We start from the raw sequence: 21,451 nt of genomic DNA on the forward strand, positions 1-21,451 counted from the left end.
GGTTTCCCTGAGTGACAATAAGTTTGGCTATACTGGAGGTCTCAGGAAAGTGGTTGTAAGTAAGGCTTTAGAGGGGAAATCTTGGGAAGGAACTTGAAGGATGAATTTGGGATTTGAGATGCAGAAAATCAAAATTCATCAAGGAGGTTTTCTTCTTCTTCTTCTCTTGTAAAGTGCCTGTTCATTTATATATATTTATATATATATGTATGTATATATATATATATATATATATATATATATACACACACATACGTATATATATACAGGCTGTGCTGGATCTTCATTGTGGCTTCTCTCTAGTTGGGTTTAGTTTCCCCCAGGCATGTGGGATCTTAGTTCCCCTGCCAGGGATCCAGGGATCGAACCTGCATCCCCTGCATTGGGCCACCAGGGAAGTCCCCCAAGTTTCTGTTCTTTAGCCTGTTCATTTTCTCTTGGGTTGTGTGTTTTTTCATATTGTTTTGTAGGAGTTCTTTAAATATTCCTGAATACTCTACAGTTTTGTTGATTACGTGTTGCAAATGCTTTCTTCTATTCTGAAGGCTGTCTTTTCATTTTTTATATCGTGTCTTTGGATAAAACTTAATTTTAATCTTAATTAACATAAATTTCTAATGTTAAATTAGTCAGAGCTATCTATCTCTTTCTTTGTTGTCAGTGTTTCCTGTGTTTGTCTAAAAAACCCTTGGTAACCCTCCGTTTAATGAAGATGTTCTCCTGAATCACCTTCTAAACTATTTATTCTTTTGCCACACACATTTGGATTTTAATTCTATATGGAATTATGTATGAAAGGACTCTACTCCCTTCCCTTTTTGTGTTTTTTCTTAGATGGGTACCTAAGTGTCCCAACAAGGAGTTTTGAGGGGACTTCCCTGGCAGTCCAATAGGTAGGACTCTGCACTTCCATTGCAGGGGGCACGGGGTGGATCCCTGGTCGGGGAACTAAGATCGCGCATGCCGCAGGGTGCAGCCAAAAAAAAAAAAGGGAGTTTTGAGGAAAGCAAGAAATCCCACTGAGGCATTCCCTTGAGAAGATGGGCCATGGGTCCAGGGAAGGACTTTCTGGAGAAGGCAGAGTTGCAGAGAATAGTAATCCAGCACAGGGAATTGTGCCTATGCCTCACGGCATCATGGACAGGAAGAATGAGACAGAATCAAGAGACACTTCAAAGAAAGCATTAGTAAGTATCAAAAGTGGTTGTATTTGCGGCTTAGGAGGATGGAGGGGGCGCCAAAGAATCCAAGAGCTCCTTACAGCTTAGGAAACCGGAAATCTTCCGGTCCAGTCAACCAGTTTCACACTCTACCCCCAGCCCCCGACTCCAGTACCCTAATGGCTCATCAGCTTGGAGGTTTGCACTCTCCTCAGTTGGAACCTGCACTCATGCTGTAGGTTAATATTTGGAGATATATCCGCGATATAGTTATAAATTATTTTTACAATAAAATTATGTTCAGGTTTCACCCTCCAGAGTCTTTGACTAGTCTTCGGCTTCAGAACAGTAAAATGCTGTTCTGACCATTATCTCTAGCGATAGGAAAGCCAAGAGATGCATATGCTCTGTTGTTCTTACACTTAAGCAAAATACTATTTCCCTATGGAAGCAAAAATTCTTCAGAGATCTTAGAAGAGTGAGGTTGGGTTGCATTTCTGAATCCACAAAACTGCTATTTTAAGTCCATTGTCTGGCCTCTCTTGCTTGATTTCAAGGTTTTCTATAATATAGAACAACGTAACCTTTCCAGGCTTATCTCCTCCTCTTCCTCAGCTCAAAGCCTGGACTTCAGTCAAGGGTCAAGAGTCTAGTCTAGTCAAGGGGTGTCCTGAGTATCCACCCAATATGCCTTGTTCATTAATGTTCCCTTTTGCAAGAGACAAAGTCATGCATCCTGCATTATACCTAGTACAACACTGGACACATAGTAGGGATTCAGTTAGTATGGAGTTCAGCCAGCAAAGTAAGCCTACAAGGATTTGAAAATTTCATACTATTTGCCCAGAACTTGCTAGATATGGCTGAGGATGCATATGCTCGCTACATAGAATCTGTCCTCAAGGAGCGAGCCATTTTTCTTAAAGCAATAAACAGAAAAATTCAAAATACCACTAACTAGGTGCTAGATAGCACCCTATAATTTTTTTACAACCTTTGTGGTTCTGGGTCCCATAGGAGTACACATTGCATTGAATAGTGTTGTACAGACCAATTATGCCTTAGGTATTAAAAGAATGGGAAGATCAACATTGGGATAGAATTATGAGAACTTTGTAATCAAGGTTCTTCACATATTAAGCCACATATTAATATATACCCAGAGTGGTTCATCATGGTAGGTAGGAAGGACATCAGCTTTGAAGTCAGAAAATATGCATTAAAGAGCTTGTTCTACTAATTGCTAGTTGAGAGAACTTGTCACTAACCTGAACCTCAGTTTCCAAGCCTTTGAAATAGGTGCCTTAGAAGTTTCTCAAGCCTTTGAATAGGTTAAGAAGATAACCCTTCTTCTTCCCATCTTGTAGAGTTATTTAAGCATCAAATTAAGTAATCTGGTGGCGGGGGGTGGGGAGGATTCTATAAAGTATAATACTACACAGACATATGTTATTTTATTAACTATTATTTAACTTGTTTTGCAACTAGATAAGAGCACAAACATGTTAGAAAAAATATTCAAGAAGAGTCCGTTATCAACAATGCAATATTAGCCTGGAGGGCATGAACGTTGTTTTCAAAGAGATCACCCTGGATCAGAACTATTTAATAACATCTTTAATGGCAGATGAATTTGGGAGGAGCTCATTAAATTACCAGTGGCACCAAATTGAGTGGGAAGCTTAGCCACTTGGAGTAGATAATTACAACTTTCAATGACCTTGAAAAATAGGCAGAAATAATGAGAATAAAAATTTAATCAGGACAAGTAAAAGGGAGGAAACAAACTGCACAGAAGTGATGATAAAGACCTGGTTACAGGCAAAGACAACATAAACAGAAGATGGGATTATAGAGGATTGTATATGAGTCATCAATGCCATGTTAGTGTTTAAAAATGTGTTGATAATAAACTGGAATAAATAGGATTCTAGCTTGTGGGAGTTCCTAGACCATCTTCCCACCATCCTCAGGACTTTATCATTTTGAAAAGACTTATCAAACACCTCTTTGAGGCAAGGCATAGAAATGTAGAAAAATGTGTCTGATTTGAGGTCTTAAAAATGAGGAATGGACTCCCTGGATGGGATTCCAAAGAGAAGGAGCAAAATGATTCATTGTTCGCAAAATAAAGTCTCTGAGTGGAAGTTAAAAGGATTAGGTTTATTTAGAACTGGGAAGGGAAAACAGAGATGCGGGGGTGAGGTGTGATTGATAAGTATCCGAAATGACAAGAAAGAACGTGTACGGCTAAGAATAGGAGAAAATGCACTGAATCTGCCACAAGAAGGGCTTGTCTTGGACAAGACCAAGAAGCTGCCTGTCTGAGCATCATTGGAACAGCATCATTTTGCCAAAGACAGACCTTTTGTTAATAGTGTCGTGGACAATTGTGTCAGTAAATGCTATTCCATGTGGCTGGTAATGAGGTCTACGTTTGTTAAAGTTTCCTGTGGCACCTAATTTTTTCCCAATTCAATTTATGAATGTTTTGGTGCTTTCAATATCTTTATCTTTTCTGTTTTTCCACGTATTCTATTCTGTTATCCAAGCTAGAGGCCCGAGAGTCCTCCTTGATCTGTCTCCCACCTTTTACTCCAAACACTCAATTAAGCAGAAAACATGAAGCCTGGTTTCTCTTATCTCCTAAATTCCTCTTACATTTGTTTTGAGTTTTTTAATTGAGGTATAGTTAATTTACCATGTTGTGTTAGTTTCAAGTGTAAAGCAAATATATATATATTCATATACATATATAGGAATCTTTTTCAGATTCTTTTCCATTATAGGTTATTACAAGATATTAAATACCTGTGCTAGACAGTAGGTCCTTGTTGATTGTCTATTTTGTATATAGGAGTGTGTATCTGTTAATCCCAAACTCCTAATTTATCTCTCCCCTCCCCCACTATCCCCTTTGGTAACCATAAGTTTGTTTTCTATGTCTGTGAGTCTGTTTCTGTTTTTGTAAATAAATTCATTTGCATCAGTTTTTTAGATTCCACGTACAAATGATATCATATGGTATTTGTCTTTGTCTGATTTTCTTCACTTGATATAATGATCTCTAGATCCATCCATGTTGCTGCAAATGGCAACATTTCATTCTTTTTTACGGCTGAGTAGTATTCCGTTGCATATATTTATTTGATGGACATTTAGGTTGCTTCCACGTCTTGGCTATTGCAAATAGTGCTGTTATGAACTTTGAGGTGCATGTATCTTTTTGAATTAGAGTTTTCTCCAGATATATGCCCAGGAGTGGGATTGCTGGATTATATGGTAACTTATTTTTTAGTTTTTCAAGGACCCTTCATACTGTTCTCCATAGTGGCTGAACCAATTTACATTCCTACCAACAGTGGGTTCCTTTTTCTCCACACCCCCTCCAGCATTTATTATTTGTAGACTTCTTAATGATGGCCATTCTGACTGGTGTGTGAGTTGCCTCATAAGTTTTTGTCTTCTCTCAGCACCAAGAGTCTTAATTGAGGTTCTCATTCTTTATCACCTGAACAGTTGCAACAGTCTCCTCATTGGTATGTGTGTAGAGTTGGGATCCTCTCAAACTTTTCTTCCATCCAGACATCCCAGTGATACATCTGAAATGTCAATCTGAGCTACTACTCTGATTTATACTAAACAGTCTTCCCACTCTATTGCAGACTGTGTCATTCTGAAAAACACTTGTGAAACTCCTACAGGATGCATGGCGCAGTTGTAAAGAATTGTATCTGATTAGAAGCCTTTAACTCAGATATGGACTCCTTGGATGGATCCACGAGAAACAGCAAGATTCTTCAATTGTTCCCCAGCTCTAAAAAATTAAGTGCAAGCTCCTTACCAGTCAAGCTTCCCCTTGATCTGGCCCTTCTTACCACCCCATCTCAGTTCTTGCTTGTCTCTTCCTTAAAACATGCTTTGCTCATCCCCTGATTTTGTTCCTGTTGCCCTCTCAGTCTGGAGGGCTCTTCCCCCTTTCTTTGCTAGGCTAGCTCCTTGTAGCCTCTGCCCAGAATGCCGTCCCTCACCGGCTGAGTTAGGAACTGTCAGAGTTCTACTGATCTACTATTCTGTTATCTCTTAGTTACTTGTTTTCGGTGACCATCTCCCCAGGCTGAGTGAGTACCTTGAGAACAGCTGCGAAGACTCATTCTTTTGGTCTCCTAGCCTCTCTCACAGCTCCTGGTAAAAGTGAATCTAGGATGAACTTTTAAGAATTAAAAAAAGATGAATGAATGAATGAATGACATCATCTCTTTACTTCATAGCTCTTTTGTAAGGCATTATTATAATATCATTTAAATTCTAGCAGAACCACACTACCTTTCTGTAAGGGATCATGAAAACTTAATAGAAGCTCACATATGTCTGCTAGATTACATGAAGTGTCTTTTATTTTAGCCAGTCTAAAGAGGGCTAGAATAAATGGTTGAGAACACAACAGATATCATTCCTGAATGTGAAGACAAGACGAAGCAAAAGTCAGGATGAGTATAACAAGGTATTTTGTTCACCTTAGTTGAAGAGCTGCTGAGAGTTAGAACTTGAGACATGTTGGAAATTGTGCAAAATTGAAGTTGTAAAATTGGTTTATTTAATATGAATAAACATAGGAGAAGCCATTCTTTTTTATTGCTACAAAGGGCAAGGTCTTATGCTCTAGTCCTTTCGGGCTGCTATAACAGAATACCATAGACTGGGTCAGTTATAAACAACAGAAATTTATTTCTCACAATTCTGGAGGTTGGAAAGTCCAAGATCAAGGCGCTGGCTGATTACGTGTCTGGTGAGAATCTACTTCCTGGTTCATAGCGTCTCCTCTTGCTGTGTCCTTATGTGATGGAAAGGGCAAAAGAGCTCTCTGGGGCCTCTTTTACAGGAGCACTAATCCCATTTATGGGGGCACTACCCTCAGGACCTAATCACCTCCCAAAGGCCCCACCTCCTGACACCATCACATTGAGGATTAGGTTTCAACCTATGAATTTGGGGATGGGGGACACAGATTCAGTGTATAGCATCTTTCATCACCTGACCTCCACCTGTCTTTCCACCATTGCATTATCTTACTTCACTTCCCCAGGGCTGCCATACGTGTTGGGCAGGCCATGCCTGCATTGGGCATTCAACAACGTGGTGATGGGGCTGAGATACAGCCCACACTCGACCCAACTATCCACGTGCCCTGGTGCTGTCTGCACTCATCTTGAGGAAAGGGAGCACAAGGGCACTGGGGAGGTGCAGGTGAGCTGGACTCTGACCCGCCTCACGTCCTGACCTGATGTCACTGAGCCTTCTCTCGGTCCTGCTACAAATCTTCACATATGACATGTCTCTGCCTGGAGTTCTCCCTATCCCCTTCAGCTCACTGTTCACATTTCAATGGGATCCCCCGTTCGCTGGGAAGATCTAACCTCTGTGACAAGGACAGCTCTCCCCATGGTCAGGAGGCTTTCAGGAAACCGCAAACCTCCTTATCACATTTCCAGGTTTACAACTGTATAATCACTGCATTACTAGCTCCCCTACTATACTGCAAGCTCCCTGTAGTGGAGGATGAGAACCTGTATTGGCTACTATGGTATCCACAGAACACATGGGATGTGCTAAATAAATACTTGTGGAGTGAATAAATTAATTTACACAGAGCCTACAGAGGTGCATAATAAATGTTGCTCAATAAAAGAATTGCTCTATTTCACTCCCAAACAATTTAGCTGATACTTAAAATAAAATGATAAAATCAAGTATAATAGTCTAATTCCTCTCCACGTTTTGGACCTGATTGATTCTTACTTGATTTTGTTTGTTTCATCTTTTCATAAACATAAACCATCTTCACTCTCAAAGTTTGGTATTAGAGGAATAGATCAATATTTGATTTTAGCATCTGGCAAGTCATAAATATGAAGGTTAGTTAGTTTCTTTAGTTATCTCTCCAGTCAGTAAAAGTTTAACACATGTTTTCAATACAATTTTTCTGGAATAAAAAATAAATGTAATGCTTATTAGATAATAAGGATAATATGAACTTTCAATAATGCAGACAGGTTGATTATAACTGTAAACCACATGTTTATATACTTTGGACTTTTAAAGCTTTTAATTTATCAAAGGAAATAATTAGCACACTTTGTGTCAGCCAGTGATGGAATTTATTCATTTGGAAGGCCGTGGGTTTCCTGTCATTAAAACTACATCATGTCCTTCCTTTTCTATTAAACTTCCACTGAGGGCAGTAAGAAGTCACCAAAAGGAAATGAAGAGTTTTCTTGGCAATGTTTTTGTACAATGATTTAATACTCTTAGAAGATAGCAAACCCATAATGTATGCCAACAAGTGTATTATGCAGAACAAGGTCCCCAATTACCACATTATTTCCTTTATTTGATGTTTTGTTTGTGACTCAATTAACTGTGATTTGCAAAGTCGCGTCAATAAATTTTTCTTTTTGCAGGTTAATGTATTTTTTGGCTTTCATTAGCAATGTTTCTCTGCAGCAAGGGAATAGAGCTAGATTACAGAAGCACTGTGTACAGATTTATATGTCAAAGCATATTACTTTTCTCTCCAGATGATCAATGGCAACTCATTACACATAGAATCGTTGTAGTTAAAGCTCACACACATTTTTTTTCCCTCACTGAAGGTTTTCTCAATAAGATCTTCTTTCTTCTGTTTAAATAGTTACTAAAGCTTGATCTTGTCTCTGTTCCAAATGCTAGAACCACAGCTCCTAACGAGGTCTGTCCAAGTTTGAGAAGATTGAAATGAAATGCTTGTTTTCCTAAGGTCTACAATGGGCCTGATGGGGAGTCAGAATTAGCCTCTCGCCCCCAGAAGTGGGTGGTCTTTGAGGCCACAATCAAGGGACACTGTCAGTCAAGGTTTATTTACAGTTTTCTGACAAAGGCTGTACAGGTAAAGGGACTTCATGTAAGATGTTAAGGGTCTGTTTGACCTGATTCTAAACAAACGGTTGGTGAATATTTTTCAGACAGGTTCACACAGTCCTTTTTTTTTTTTTGCGGTGCGCGGGCCTCTCACTGTTGTGGCCTCTCCCGTTGTGGAGCACAGGCTCCGGACGCGCAGGCTCAGCAGCCATGGCTCACGGGCCCAGCCGCTCCGCGGCACGTGGGATCTTCCCAGACCGGGGCACGAACCCGTGTCCCCCGCATCGGCAGGTGGACTCCCAGCCACTGCGCCACCAGGGAAGCCCCACACAGTCCTTTTATATGACATACGCTAAGAAACAAACTGCCCTCAGTTCTTAAAATCACGGAAATGGGCAAAACCCTGCACTATGAAAACTCTGTTAAATCTGAAGCAGAAATACTGCACTTCAAATTAGCTTCCCACTCTTTACGGTATGACCTCACAAATATATTAGGACAAGTATGATGGCTTCGAAAATAGCACATCAATTTACTGTAGGATCATTTTGGATTCACAGAAAAGTTGTAAGGATAATGCAGAGAATTCCTGTCACCCAATTCTTTCTATTGTTGACATCTTACATTCGCAAGGTACATTCGTCAAAACTAAGAAACTGACAGAATACATCAATTTTAAGAAATAATATGTTTTATGATGAGGAGGTTCTTTTTTTTTTTACATCTTTATTGGAGTATAATTGCTTTACAATGGTGTTAGTTTCTGCTTTATAACAAAGTGAATCAGTTATACATATACATATGTTCCCATATCTCTTCCCTCTTGCGTCTCCCTCCCTCCCACCCTCCTTATCCCACCCCTCTAGGTGGTCACAAAGCAACGAGCTGATCTCCCTGTGCTATGCAGCTACCTCCCACTAGCTATCTACCTTACGTTTGGTAGTGTATAGATGTCCATGCCTCTCTCTCACTTAGTCCCAGCTTACCCTTCCCCCTCCCCATATCCTCAAGTCCATTCTCTAGTAGGTCTATGTCTTTATTCCTATCTTACCCCTAGGTTCTTCATGACATTTTTTTTTCTTAAGTTCCATATATATGTGTGAGCATATGGTATTTGTCTTTCTCTTTCTGACTTACTTCACTCTGTATGACAGACTCTATGTCCATCTACCTCATTACAAATAGCTCAATTTCGTTTCTTTTTATGGCTGAGTAATATTCCATTGTATATATGTGCCACATCTTCTTTATCCATTCATCCGATGATGGACACTTAGGTTGCTTCCATGTCCTGGCTATTGTAAATAGAGCTGCAATGAACATTTTGGTACATGACTCTTTTTGAATTATGGTTATCTCAGGGTATATGCCCAGTAGTGGGATTGCTGGGTCATATGGTAGTTCTATTTGTAGTTTTTTAAGGAACCGAGGAGGTTCTTTTAAAAAAAAAAAAATACTGGCTTCTACTTTATTACAGAGGACGTTTTACTGAATTTCTATAGATAAGCCATTAATTTCAGCATGGATTTCTCTGAGCCCCTTAGACCAGATACCGATATTGCTGCTGAGTTTGCAAATTAAGATGTAAGATCAGAGCTTGGTGAGATTGTCATATTGTCTCCTTTAATTTGGAAAAGTAGAGCGAGGCTGGAGCGAGACCCATAAAACAGACTTTACGACTCTCTTCAAGGCAGATATAGAAACCCACGCTTCAACCCCTTCTTCCAAGCTTCTGCAATTACATTTCCGCAGGAAGAAAGAGGAGGAATTAGAAACAGGATAATGTAGTCTTAAATCACCATTCTTAGCCTTTGCCTTCTTGCTGGAGCCCTCAATTTTTATAACACGGCCCTCAAATTGTATAGTGTGACACAACAAAAAACACAACTTGTTTGACCCTTCCTCAATAAAAAATCATTTTGTCTGACATCCTATAAAACCTGTGCATGAGTGGATACTAAGCTCCGGTGTCTCCTCCAATTGGCAAAAAGAAAAACATTGTAAACGTGTACAGTAAGGCTAGAGATCTTTTTCAGCATAGTTTACAAAGAGCTGATGATTTAACATCAATCTCCAAAGTCTGAGGCTGGGTGCCAACTCCTAATACTGAAACCATTGGAAATGCGGTGCATTGTGGCATTAAGGATAATGTCCTGAGTCGTTTGATTTGCTTCACAATTTCTTTCAAGTGTTCTGAGAATTAGGATATTAGAATTAAAATATTCTTGTTAGAATAAGAACATAACGTGACTAAGCCTCTTGCCCAAATCCAAGCTACACTAGCAACAAGGTTGATAACCCAAGCCGAGCATCTTGATGTCACTGGAAATACATGTTGGGTGTAACGCATTACGGTGTTTTTCCCCCCAGATATTTAGTCACAAGCTTTAACCCTCGACACTTATCTCAGGCATCAGCAGCGCCAAGAGAGCTGACCCTGTGTATCTAAACGTGGAAGGTGGCGGGGGAGGGAGCGCTCACAATCTCTGCTCCCCACTGGTTGATAAGACAAGTCCAGATGAGATCAAGAGTTAGGAGGATTCATGACTCACAGCTAGTTTAGCACATAGGCACTTCGTGCAAGTGTTTGCACCCTATCATGCTGGCAAAGCTAACATTAACACGTATGTATTATAAGACTGTTTTCATAAAATATTTCATGGCAGTTTGACACGTGATACCCTGAGATCTGCAAACTTTAATCAAAGTTGAAGACAATATTCCAAGGTATTTTGCCCCTCATTTCCGAGCCCTGTGTCTAAGGTTAGAAGGAGAGATTTTGCACTCTGAAATGAAGGGAAATAAAGATATGTACTGTGGTATAATTAAATATTACATCTAACTAATGTACAGACATGAATCTACCTCCTGTAACTAACAAAGGTACTAAAAACGATGTGTTTTAAATGAAGACTACAGAATACAAAGAAAATGCCATGATCTGTATTTTCTTCCTGAGTTCAAGCTTTTTAGAATATGGTTAAAATACAGCACTTATCAAAGGAGGGAAATTTGGGGTTTACCCTGATTCTGCCAGTTCTACACATGTGCTCTTCGATGCTTTCCTAAATGCTCTATGCCTCAGTTTTTTCTCTGGTAGACAGAGAGGCAGAGACAGAGACAGAGAGAGAGACAGAAAGAGATTGATTACAATGGCTACTTTGAATTGCTGGAATTAAACCTAAACTTCCACCATCAATATATACTGAAATCAGATACTCTGTAGCAAAAACCAGACACACAAACAAAAACAAATTTACTTTTTATTTCCATAAAAGGAAATAAATTAAGAAAACAAATCCAGTTTGGTTTACACCAAAGCATAAGGAATAGAAAAACTTCCTAAGGGTTTTAGTATAAATATTATTATAATATAATATAGTATAGTATAATAAATATAACATGTATGTTATTTTTACAATAAGTGCTAGCTCTCTAAATCTGACAAAAATGAATTGACATACTAGAATATTATAGTCAAACGCTTATCTGAAATATGCAACGCTGACATTTTTTTTTCTCCCTGAATACTGACACATAGAACTCAATGTTCTAAAAAATGTGTAAAATATTTAAAAGGTGGAATTCAGAGTCCTTTTCACATAAATTGTTGTGGTCCCCAGTTCCTAAAGCATGCTGTGTATCTGTTCTTAAAGAAAAAGAAAAATAATCCTTCATCAATTATGGTTAAGGATCCCCAAACTGAAACACATGTGGGTGAATGCCATTCAAGTCACCAGCCCACACTGGTCTGACGGCGGGGGAGGGAAAGAAAAAGAGGAGATAAATGGCCTACATGATTGATTTCAACTAAGACTAAAATCTTGGAGGACAATTATTGGATTTACTCACTGTTTGTTTTTGTGACATTTCGGAAATTGGCAAAAAAAAAATGTTTACAAAGTTGAAGAGGCATGTGGTGGCTGAGAAATTCATTTTTTTTACCTAAGTGATTTTTTTTTTTTTTTTACCCAAAACTTCTTTTCTTAATTTACTTTTGCTGGTACCAAGCATTGGAAATCATCCTTCGGAAATTATCAACCATGAAATTAACAGTATGATGATGAAAAATGTTGTTCAGTGCATGAATCCCAAATACATGTATGTATAGATTTTAAAGCTCTGGTATAATTTAAAGGGTTCTTTACATTATCTGAGCCACTCTATATTTACCTTTTATTATCTGACATGTTTCTTTAAGAAAAAAAAAAGGAAATTCTTTACATTTTGCCCAAAGAGAGGTATTACATCTAATTAATGTATCAACATCTCTCTCTCCTGTAACTGACAAATGCTAAATGCCTTATCAGTCTGGCACCAAAAATGATGTTGTCTCAGAGTTTCCCAGACTGCTTTGTCTGAAAAGGTCCATGAAACGCTTTAATGATCATATATTAGGTGGGAACTTTAACCTTCTCTGTACCAGGTCAATTGAATAGGTAATTGGAAAAGTCAGTTCCACTTGTTGTAATCCATTCAAAAGGAAACTTAGCTTTACACAGAACGTGGTCTTCAGTCATAAAAATAGTGCAAGGCTGTGCAGAAAAACAAGACAAAACACAGTAATTCTGGACATAGCATTAAGGTTAAAAGACTGAAACAAGAACAAAAAGCACAGATCAGACCAAAAGCTTCTTACAAATTTTAGAAAATGCTATTTTTTTTCATCTGAACATAGGAGAAGTCAAATATAATTGAAAATTACAGATGCAAATAGTACAAATAATAGTTACTGAGAGTTGATTATGTGCCTGGCACGGTGTTTAACTTTTCACAAAAAATCATCTCATTTAACGCTCACAAGAATCAGTAAGGAAGGCTAATGCGTGTAACGTAGAGCTGCTGGCAACCAGACTCTATTGCCAGCTGCCTCGCTTACCACTACCAGTTATTAGCTATGCAGCCTTGGCCAGATTAATTCTCCTCTCAGGATGCAAGTTTTCCCATCCTGAAAATGGAAATGACATCAGCATCTGCCTGGGAAGGATGTTGTTAGAAACAGACACAATGGCCGGCATATGGATGCCCTATCGAAGCATTTTGTTGTTATCGTTTTACAGATAAGGAAACAGAGGCTAGAAGAGGTTTTAAAACATGCCCTAAATCACAGAGTTAAGTGACAGAACAGAGTTCTGAGCTTCTCTGTTCTCCAGGGACCTACAGATTAGTCGGAAGCGCAGGGAAGGAGAGAGGGATGCCCGACTCGAGCTGCTTTAGGAGTGGGATATGCGGCCATTCCAGAGTGTGGGGCAGTTGCCAAAGAGGGGAACTTCTGGTTCGGTAGGGAGACTGCCTGGGGGGATGCCCAGGAGTTGGCCAGGAAACATGGCAAGGACAGCAAGGGCACAGCATACATAACAGCCCAGGTGGCAGCAGACTGGGGAGCTGAGAGGAGCAGTCACCTACAAGGCTGATCATGTTTCCATGGGCGAGGTTGGAAGGATGGCTGAAGCAAAAAATGGTGCCTGAAAAATGCATTCCAGTATTTGCAGCGTTCCAAAAATATATACCTATCATTGTAAATGAGTCCCTCTATATGTAATATATATGGTAATTTTTAAAATATGTGGAAAGAGGTGTCTTAGTCAGTTCTGGCTTTTATAACAAATTACCAGAGACTGAGTGACTTAAACAACAGAAATTTATTTTTCAACAACTCTGTTTGCAGCCGAAGCAATGGACAGGGGTTGGGTCCTGAGCACAGGAGCCTCTGTCTTAGGACCCTGGGGTCACTGAAGCATGTGAGTCTGTACACTAACGTGGAAGCTCGCCGAACTCTATCGTTTAGGAGATTTTATGGACGTAGTCACGGTTGATCAGATCGTTGGCCGTCGGTGACTGATCTCAATCTCAAGTTCCTCCCTTCTCTCCAGAACACCTTCTGCGTCTTGACCCTTTGTTCTGTCCTTTGCTCTGACCACAGGCCATGCCTGCTTAGGGGTCGGTCACAGGGAATCCTAGCAATCAGCGCTCTATCTCTAAGGGACACAGAGACCTTAGAAATGTGTTCCTTTACCTTCTTCAAGCACTCAGTTATTACCTATCCCAGTTATTTTTTTTCTTTTACACATTGTTGATGGTTCTTTTTTTTTAATCTTTTTTTTTTTTTTTTTTGCGGTACGCGGACTTCTCACTGCCGCGGCCTCTCCCGCTGCGCAGCACAGGCTCCAGACGCGCAGACCCAGTGGCCACGGCTCACGGGCCCAGCCGCTCCGCGGCATGCGGGATCCTCCCGGACCGGGGCACGAACCCGCATCCCCTGCAGGTGGACTCTCAACCACTGCGCCACCAGGGAAGCCCTAATCTTATTTTTTTTATTGAAGTATAGTTGATTTACAATGTTGTGCCTATCTCTTTTGATACAAATAAAACCAATGTGAGTAAAGATGAGAAAAGAATAGCAAAGAAAATCTCTGCGTGTACAATAACATATTAAAAGCAATCCTGCTTCCTACTTTACTCCCAACTCAAGACCCTTCCCTATCCTCCCCAATGCCGTTTCCAATATTTTTATGTTCTTTTCCTAATAAATAAACGGAGTCAAAACTATATTAATCATTTGTATGCTTATTATGCTACATGTATTTATTACTAGACTCAAAATAAATGAAATATATATTTGTAAGTGAAGTGAGCAAGTGGCCAGGGACATATGGAAAATGTTAGATTAGGTTAACATTCATTAATCAGAATGAAATTCACATAAAAATGGTGAAAACAGCAAAAATCAAATAGTTGAATAAATAGCTCATAGAAAATACTACAACTACATCAAGTATCAAAGGTCAGAAGCAGACAAGAGACTCAGAGATGACAAGGTCCACTTATTGATAGAAAAAGAGTTACAGATATGGTTAACATTAAATTAACCAAAGAAGATAAAAGGCCAGTGCCAAAAACAGAGTTGAGTTTCCTAAACCAGAAAACAGAGAAAGAGAGTAAGGAAATCAGGAGATTATCAAGCAGAGTAATCAAGAAATCAGAAGGTAAGTTGCAACTCTCTCCCCCCAAATCTCTCTCACTCTCAAATCCCAAACATTTCCCTATAAGATGTAGAGATGGAAATCATGAAAAAGGACACTAGACAGAAACACACTTCCAGAAAGAATTTTATTAGTCCATACTAGCTGAAGCACACAAATTGATGGCCATGTGGAATTACACAGAGGTACGTAATTTGATTTGAATCACAACAGCTATTACATCAGAATGTTTTCATCAGTAATGATAGCATTAGAGCAGTGCCTATATTGATAAAATTAAGCAGTTGTCTTGTACAATTTTTTTTTCAACCACAGTCTACATCAATGAGTACAGGAGATGAAGATTAAACTCATGTTTTAGCTTGTTTGGGGATTTTTTTTTTTTAGTTTTTAATTTAAATATACTCACTTGAAAATTAACTTGAAAAGCTAACTTTAAATTATAAAAAGATCATTTCTGAACTCAGGATAAAGATGTTCCTGGCAATTCACAAGAATACCAACATATCTTCCGTTTTGCTTTTTTTAATCATTCCCTTGACAAAATTAGAGACTATAATCTCCTCAAAATTGACTACCTTCTTGCTGACATAGAAAAACTGTAACATTATATTTAGCGTATTTCTTGATAAGGGAGGTAGACAATGGAATAGTCTACCTCCAAAAAAAGGCCAAACAGGTTTAATACAAATGCAATGTTAAGAAAAACATGAAATAAATTTCTGAGTATTTTATAAGTCAGAACTAGTACATATCAGATTAGTCCATATTGGTTTTGCTAGAGTCAAAGCACCTTCCTATTTAAGTAGAGAAAAGTTGACAAGGAAGTGAAAATAGGGACCTAAAATATAAACTTAAATACATTTTGTGAGCCTTAGTAAAAAGATTGGAATCTTTTCAAGTCAGTAAATGCATGTTCACAGACTGAGCCAAAGTCTGTGAAACTTCCACAAAAGCGAAGTTTGCTAAGTAAATTTCTAACAAACAACATAAACAAAACTGGGAAGGAAATACTGAACCAATACCAGCATAAAAGTAAACAAACTTTTCTAACTTCAGAAATCACCTTCCCAGGAGCTGTTTAGGTGACAAATCACATGTGGAATGAAAACGAATTTTACCCACTTATGAAAGGAGAAGGAAAAAAGGGTTGAATGTACAACCACTTGACTGGAAAGAATACACGGTTGGAAGAATTCAAAGATGACATACTTTCCATTTTGTAGCTGAATTTCCTTTCATTCGCTCCAGATTTTACTTCATTTATGAGAAATTTTGGGAGAGTCACTTAATTGGTGCCTCCTTATTCTTCATTGCCAGAGGAGCTACAGGGATGTAGCAGAAAGGATGTGATAAATGCCACAGGGACATAGCAGAAAGGATGTGATAAATTTGTGAGCATAGCCATGTAGTGGACCCAAAAATAGCACACAGTGTTTTGGAAAACGGGGGAGAATAGGTCAGGTCTGCTATTCTCCTTTTTTTTTTTTTTTTTTTTCTTTGCGGTACGCGGGCTTCTCGCTGTTGTGGCCTCTCCCGTTGCGGAGCACAGGCTCCAGACGCGCAGGCTCAGCGACCATGGCTCACGGGCCCAGCCGCTCCGCGGCATGTGGGACCCTCCCGGACCGGGGCACGAACCCGTGTCCCCTGCATCGGCAGGCGGACTCTCAACCACTGCGCCACCAGGGAAGCCCTGCCATTCTCCTTTTAGCTGTCCTGAAGACCCACCAACACACAAAAAGGATACACATACTTACCGCTCACAGCCCTGGTGTTCAGCCAGGTTTGGTTGTGTTCTGCCTTCTGGTCAGTCTCTAATTTTTATTGTCCTCTCACTATTCTGGGTGACCATTGCCATAGTTTCCATAGCCATGATCTTGGCTCTTTGGCATATAAATCTGGGCTGCATAACAACTATGTTTCCCTAGATCTTGTCTGCAAACAGACGTTACATTTGCCTCTGCCTGGGGGACCCTGCTTGCCTAATAGTGCCCACTGTGGCATCCCTATCACTTATTTCTTTATCAGACATTTATTGAGAATATATTAGATGGCAGGCGCACTGTCCTAGCCACCAAAGAAACAAAAGCACCCACATCATACTTCAAATAGGCTGACCGTGGAATTAGAGAAAGAACTGGAAGGAACTACCCACAGATTTCTTATCAACACCCTAGACTTATTAGCTTGTTCTATCCTATGTGTTCAATTGCAAAGGCATATTTTGAAATTGGTTTGCTGGCCATTTCTCATGAACATGGGTAAAGAATGAATGTGGTTAATTGAATAACAGCGGGAAGTATTAACTTGTGTGTTCTCCCAACACCCCACCCACCCCTGACTCCAATCCAGAAGGTTAGAGTATTTCCCCTTGGTAGCTTAAGGAAGAGAACCCAGTAGGATGTAAAGAACAAAACAAGCTGATTCTTTACTTCTGAGCTTCAAAAGCTGACTTCTTATCATATGTAATACATGGCGCCTACATGTCTGGAAACGTAGATAATATTATATTATATTTTTGCAGATTGAAAATGTCCTTAATGATATTATGCAGAAGTTGCATAAGTTTCTAGACTTTATGGAAACTCTGGGGATTTAGAAGATTATTGACTAAGCTCGATTTGTCCCCATGCCTTAGGAGAGAGAATTTCCCTGGATGAAGTTGAGGAGAAGTTCAGCTGGAAATAAAATAGTAAGATGCTAAGAAGGGTCTGAGAGATCTGAGCGTAGGGGAGACCTGTGCTTAACTTTCCAGAAGAAGCCAAGAGAGTGGGGCTGGACACAAGTTGTAAGAACCACCAAATCCATGCTTATCATGGGGTGAAAGCAGTGGTGACATGATGCACTGAGGCCAGGAAGACTTAATACTGCTCTGCAGAGCAGCCCTAGAGGGCAAGGTAGGATGAAATCAAGACTCTGAACTGAACTTACTGGGGGAAAAAAACACAAAAAAACAAAAACCAGAATGTACTGAATTTACTTTGAGTTGATCAAGATTTACTTTCTGCCATGAGGTTAAATAGTTGGAGTGTGCGGTTCTCTTGTAGAAAAAATAAAGTTAATTTTGTATATACCTGAGTTTTTGATCTGAAATAGCAGATCCACAACATGTAGGAAGAATCACACTACACCTCACAAGGCATTTATAGCTGAATAATGAAGAAGAGAATTTACAATAAGATGAAGAACTCATAAAAACCTTAAAGAAGAATGACGTATCTGTAGGTGCTGAAAGTTTTAATGCGAAGTTAGAAAATAAAGGTAAAAATATACTGAAACAAGTACACGTACATTTTGTTGATGGTATAAATTGGTGCAAACTCCCACAATAATTCCACTTCTGAGGATCTAAACTAAGTAAATAATACAAAATATATTCAAATGTGTACATATGAAGATGTCCGTTATAGCGTTATTTACAGTTCTATACAAATTCACACAATCTGCATATCGAGCCCCAACCACAGGGGTGGGTGGAGATGAAGACCACGGTCCCGGAGTTAAATCAGAGGTAGGGTGGGGGGTGGAATCCAAGCAAACCCATTGATGTAAGTGGGTGGCACGGGGTCTAAAAGAGTGCCCAGAAGTGATCATTAATGAGCAAAAATTTGGAAGCTCAATAAAGTTATTTATGGAAACCTGCATAGAGTCCTAACGTAACTGAAGAGAAGAACATTAATCTATCACATTCCTGCCCTGACACTCAAGATAAATTGGAAAGGATAGTTTCAGGGCATACATAGAATTCTGAGACAACTTGACAATTATATCCTAAAGTTTCAAATGTTATTAACATTCTTGATGAAAGCCTCCCATCCCTCATGAAGACAGTACATTTTTGTTGTTAAGCAAATGGGTGCAAAATGCATCAGCAATCCTCTTGTGTCTCGTATTCTGTATTCAGCTAATCCATCAATTAAGGAGACGTGCTTAAACTGTTCAAAGACAATCAAGAGTGGTCCTCAGCCCAGTGTGGTCCAGCTGAGCTGATGTACTGCCGCCCCAGCTGGAGGCCCTGCCCAGACGGCGTCCACTCAGCGCCTGAGGTATAGACACACTGCCCTATTTGTTTTGGCAATAATTGTCTCCTTGCCCTGAAAGAGGCCCGAAAATTGCTTCTATGTTTAGAAACAAGATTGCTCTGTTGAGGCTGCCGGTCAGAGTCTCACCTCTTCATAGAAGTCTGTTATTCCTAGGACTCCGTTTCCTAACTTAGGCTTTTGTGGTGTTTGGTTGATGAAAAGGCACTTGTTAGGAAAGTGCAGGGACCCTTGGCAAGTGTGTCTGGGGAGCTACCATGGCTATTCCTGAGAGGATTATTAAACGTGGGGTTTTATCGCCTACTATTCTGGGTAAACATCATGATAGATTCGAGTTTCTGTATTGTTTTGATTGAATAAGAGGGATAGTTTAATTGTTAAAGAAAGTAGATTTCAAACCAATATGTGAAAAGTAAGTCAACACACACAATTGTCAGTTGCACATACAGAGAGGAAAAGGTGGCCATTCATGCTCAGTAAGTATCTCTGTGCACTTGAAGAAGGGGTTTCTTGGCCATCCATGCATGGCCTCCTCTTTATACACACAGGAAAACCACCCAAATATTCATGAGTCCCCCCAGCAGCCAGGACCCAGCAATCTCCATGGACATCGGGGTCACACTTTTTAGTTCCCGGTCGACATCACCCATGTGTTACTACTTGGGTTCTCCATAAATATTTTCCATTAATTTAATCTAAGCCCAGACTTTTAAAATCCCAGATAGCTAGTTCACTATTTACATTAACCATATGCTCTCTGGCTTCACACACCACAAAATCACCCCTGTTACTCAAGGAGGTGAAATCCATGAGACAGTTGTATACACAGACTGACGGTAGAGATTTTGTGTTTTATCATGACCAACTTCGGTTTATTGTCCCTTTAAGTTATGATGAATAAAAATCTTATTCATTGCCTTAAAGAGAAGGATCTGTCTCTCCAAAGAAATTCTCAGTGGATTCATGTAAGACGGATGCCAAAATTAAAGCTGGCTAGATTTGTTTAAATTTTACAATGAAAAATGCACTGCATTTCTTATGGTGCTGTCCCCCTTCTCACCACGAAGCCCCTCCTCATACAGTGCTCCCCGTCTCAGTCCATAGCAACCCTCCTCTTCCAGCTACTCAGGCCCGAGGCCAGGGGATTAGCCTGTACTCCCCTCCCCAGTACATCAGTCAACTCGGTTGGCTCTATCTTCCAAATCCATCCAGAGTCTGACTGCTTCTTACCACCTCCGCTGCTGCCACTGTGACCTCAGCCCCCACTGTCTCCCATCTGGATTATTTTCAGTAGCCTCTGGCCTCGACTTCCTGCTCCCAACACCTTTCTCTTCATTCTCCTTTCGAGAAGGTCATGTCACTACTCCACTACTTAAGTACATGTCAAAGACCCTCATAAGGTCCCCGTCGGCTCTCTGACATCATCTCCGTCAACTCGGGCTCATTCTCCTCCAGCCACTTTGCTACTCCTTAAACACATCATCTGTTCTCCCCCAGGGCCTTTGCACTTAGTATTCTCTCTGCCTGGCATGCTCTTCCTCCAGAGGACCACTTGGCTTACTTTCTTCAGGTCTCTTCTCAAGTGTGATCACACCAAAAGAAGCCAAATCTCACCATCCCATGTAAAATGGCTGCAACCTTCTACACCTCACATTCTCCCACCTTGCTCTACTTTATTTTTCTTCATAGAATTTATAACCCCCGACATACTAATATTTATTTACTGATTGTATGTCTCCTCCATAACCGGTCCAATAGTCGGCAGTCAATAAACATTTCTTGAGTAAACGGTGATGATAACAATAATAATAAAGATCTATTTGGCACCTGGCTTTCCTACAAAGCAGTGGTAAGAAAGATAGGAGTGTGAACATGTGGTGTCTTCAACATAACAGCCCATCACTCAGTGGTAACCAAGGACTCCTATAGAAGCACAGTACAAAAGCGAAAACGAGCTACACCAACTTACTGAACTTTAAGCCTACAGGAACACAATTATTTTAAAAACGGTAAATTCATTTGAACCTGAAATAAATCCGTACACCTCCCACAGACATTGCACATCAGGGCAAACTTGAACCAAGCTGACACTTCACTTGTCTTACATCTCGGTCGTGAAATCTGCCGAGACTTTGAAAAGAAGGCTTTTATCTCTCGTGTAAGAAGGTGAAAGGTTGCACTCGCCAGCGATATGTCAGTTATAACAATATTTTTCTGCTAGTGCAGATTACGTGTGTTTTCTTTCCATTTTCTGCTCGTTTTCACTCCTGGCGCAACCCAGGCCAAGCAAATGGAAACTTGGGACTCCGCAGTAGGAGGGACGGTTCCAACTGAAATGTAAGAGATGATGGCACGGGTGAGGAGTGGGGCC

The sequence above is a fragment of the Aethalodelphis obliquidens genome, unplaced genomic scaffold (genome assembly GCF_003676395.1).
Source record: "Aethalodelphis obliquidens isolate GAN/ISIS:26980383/991018 unplaced genomic scaffold, ASM367639v1 scaffold61, whole genome shotgun sequence".
Lineage (NCBI taxonomy): Eukaryota > Metazoa > Chordata > Mammalia > Artiodactyla > Delphinidae > Aethalodelphis > Aethalodelphis obliquidens.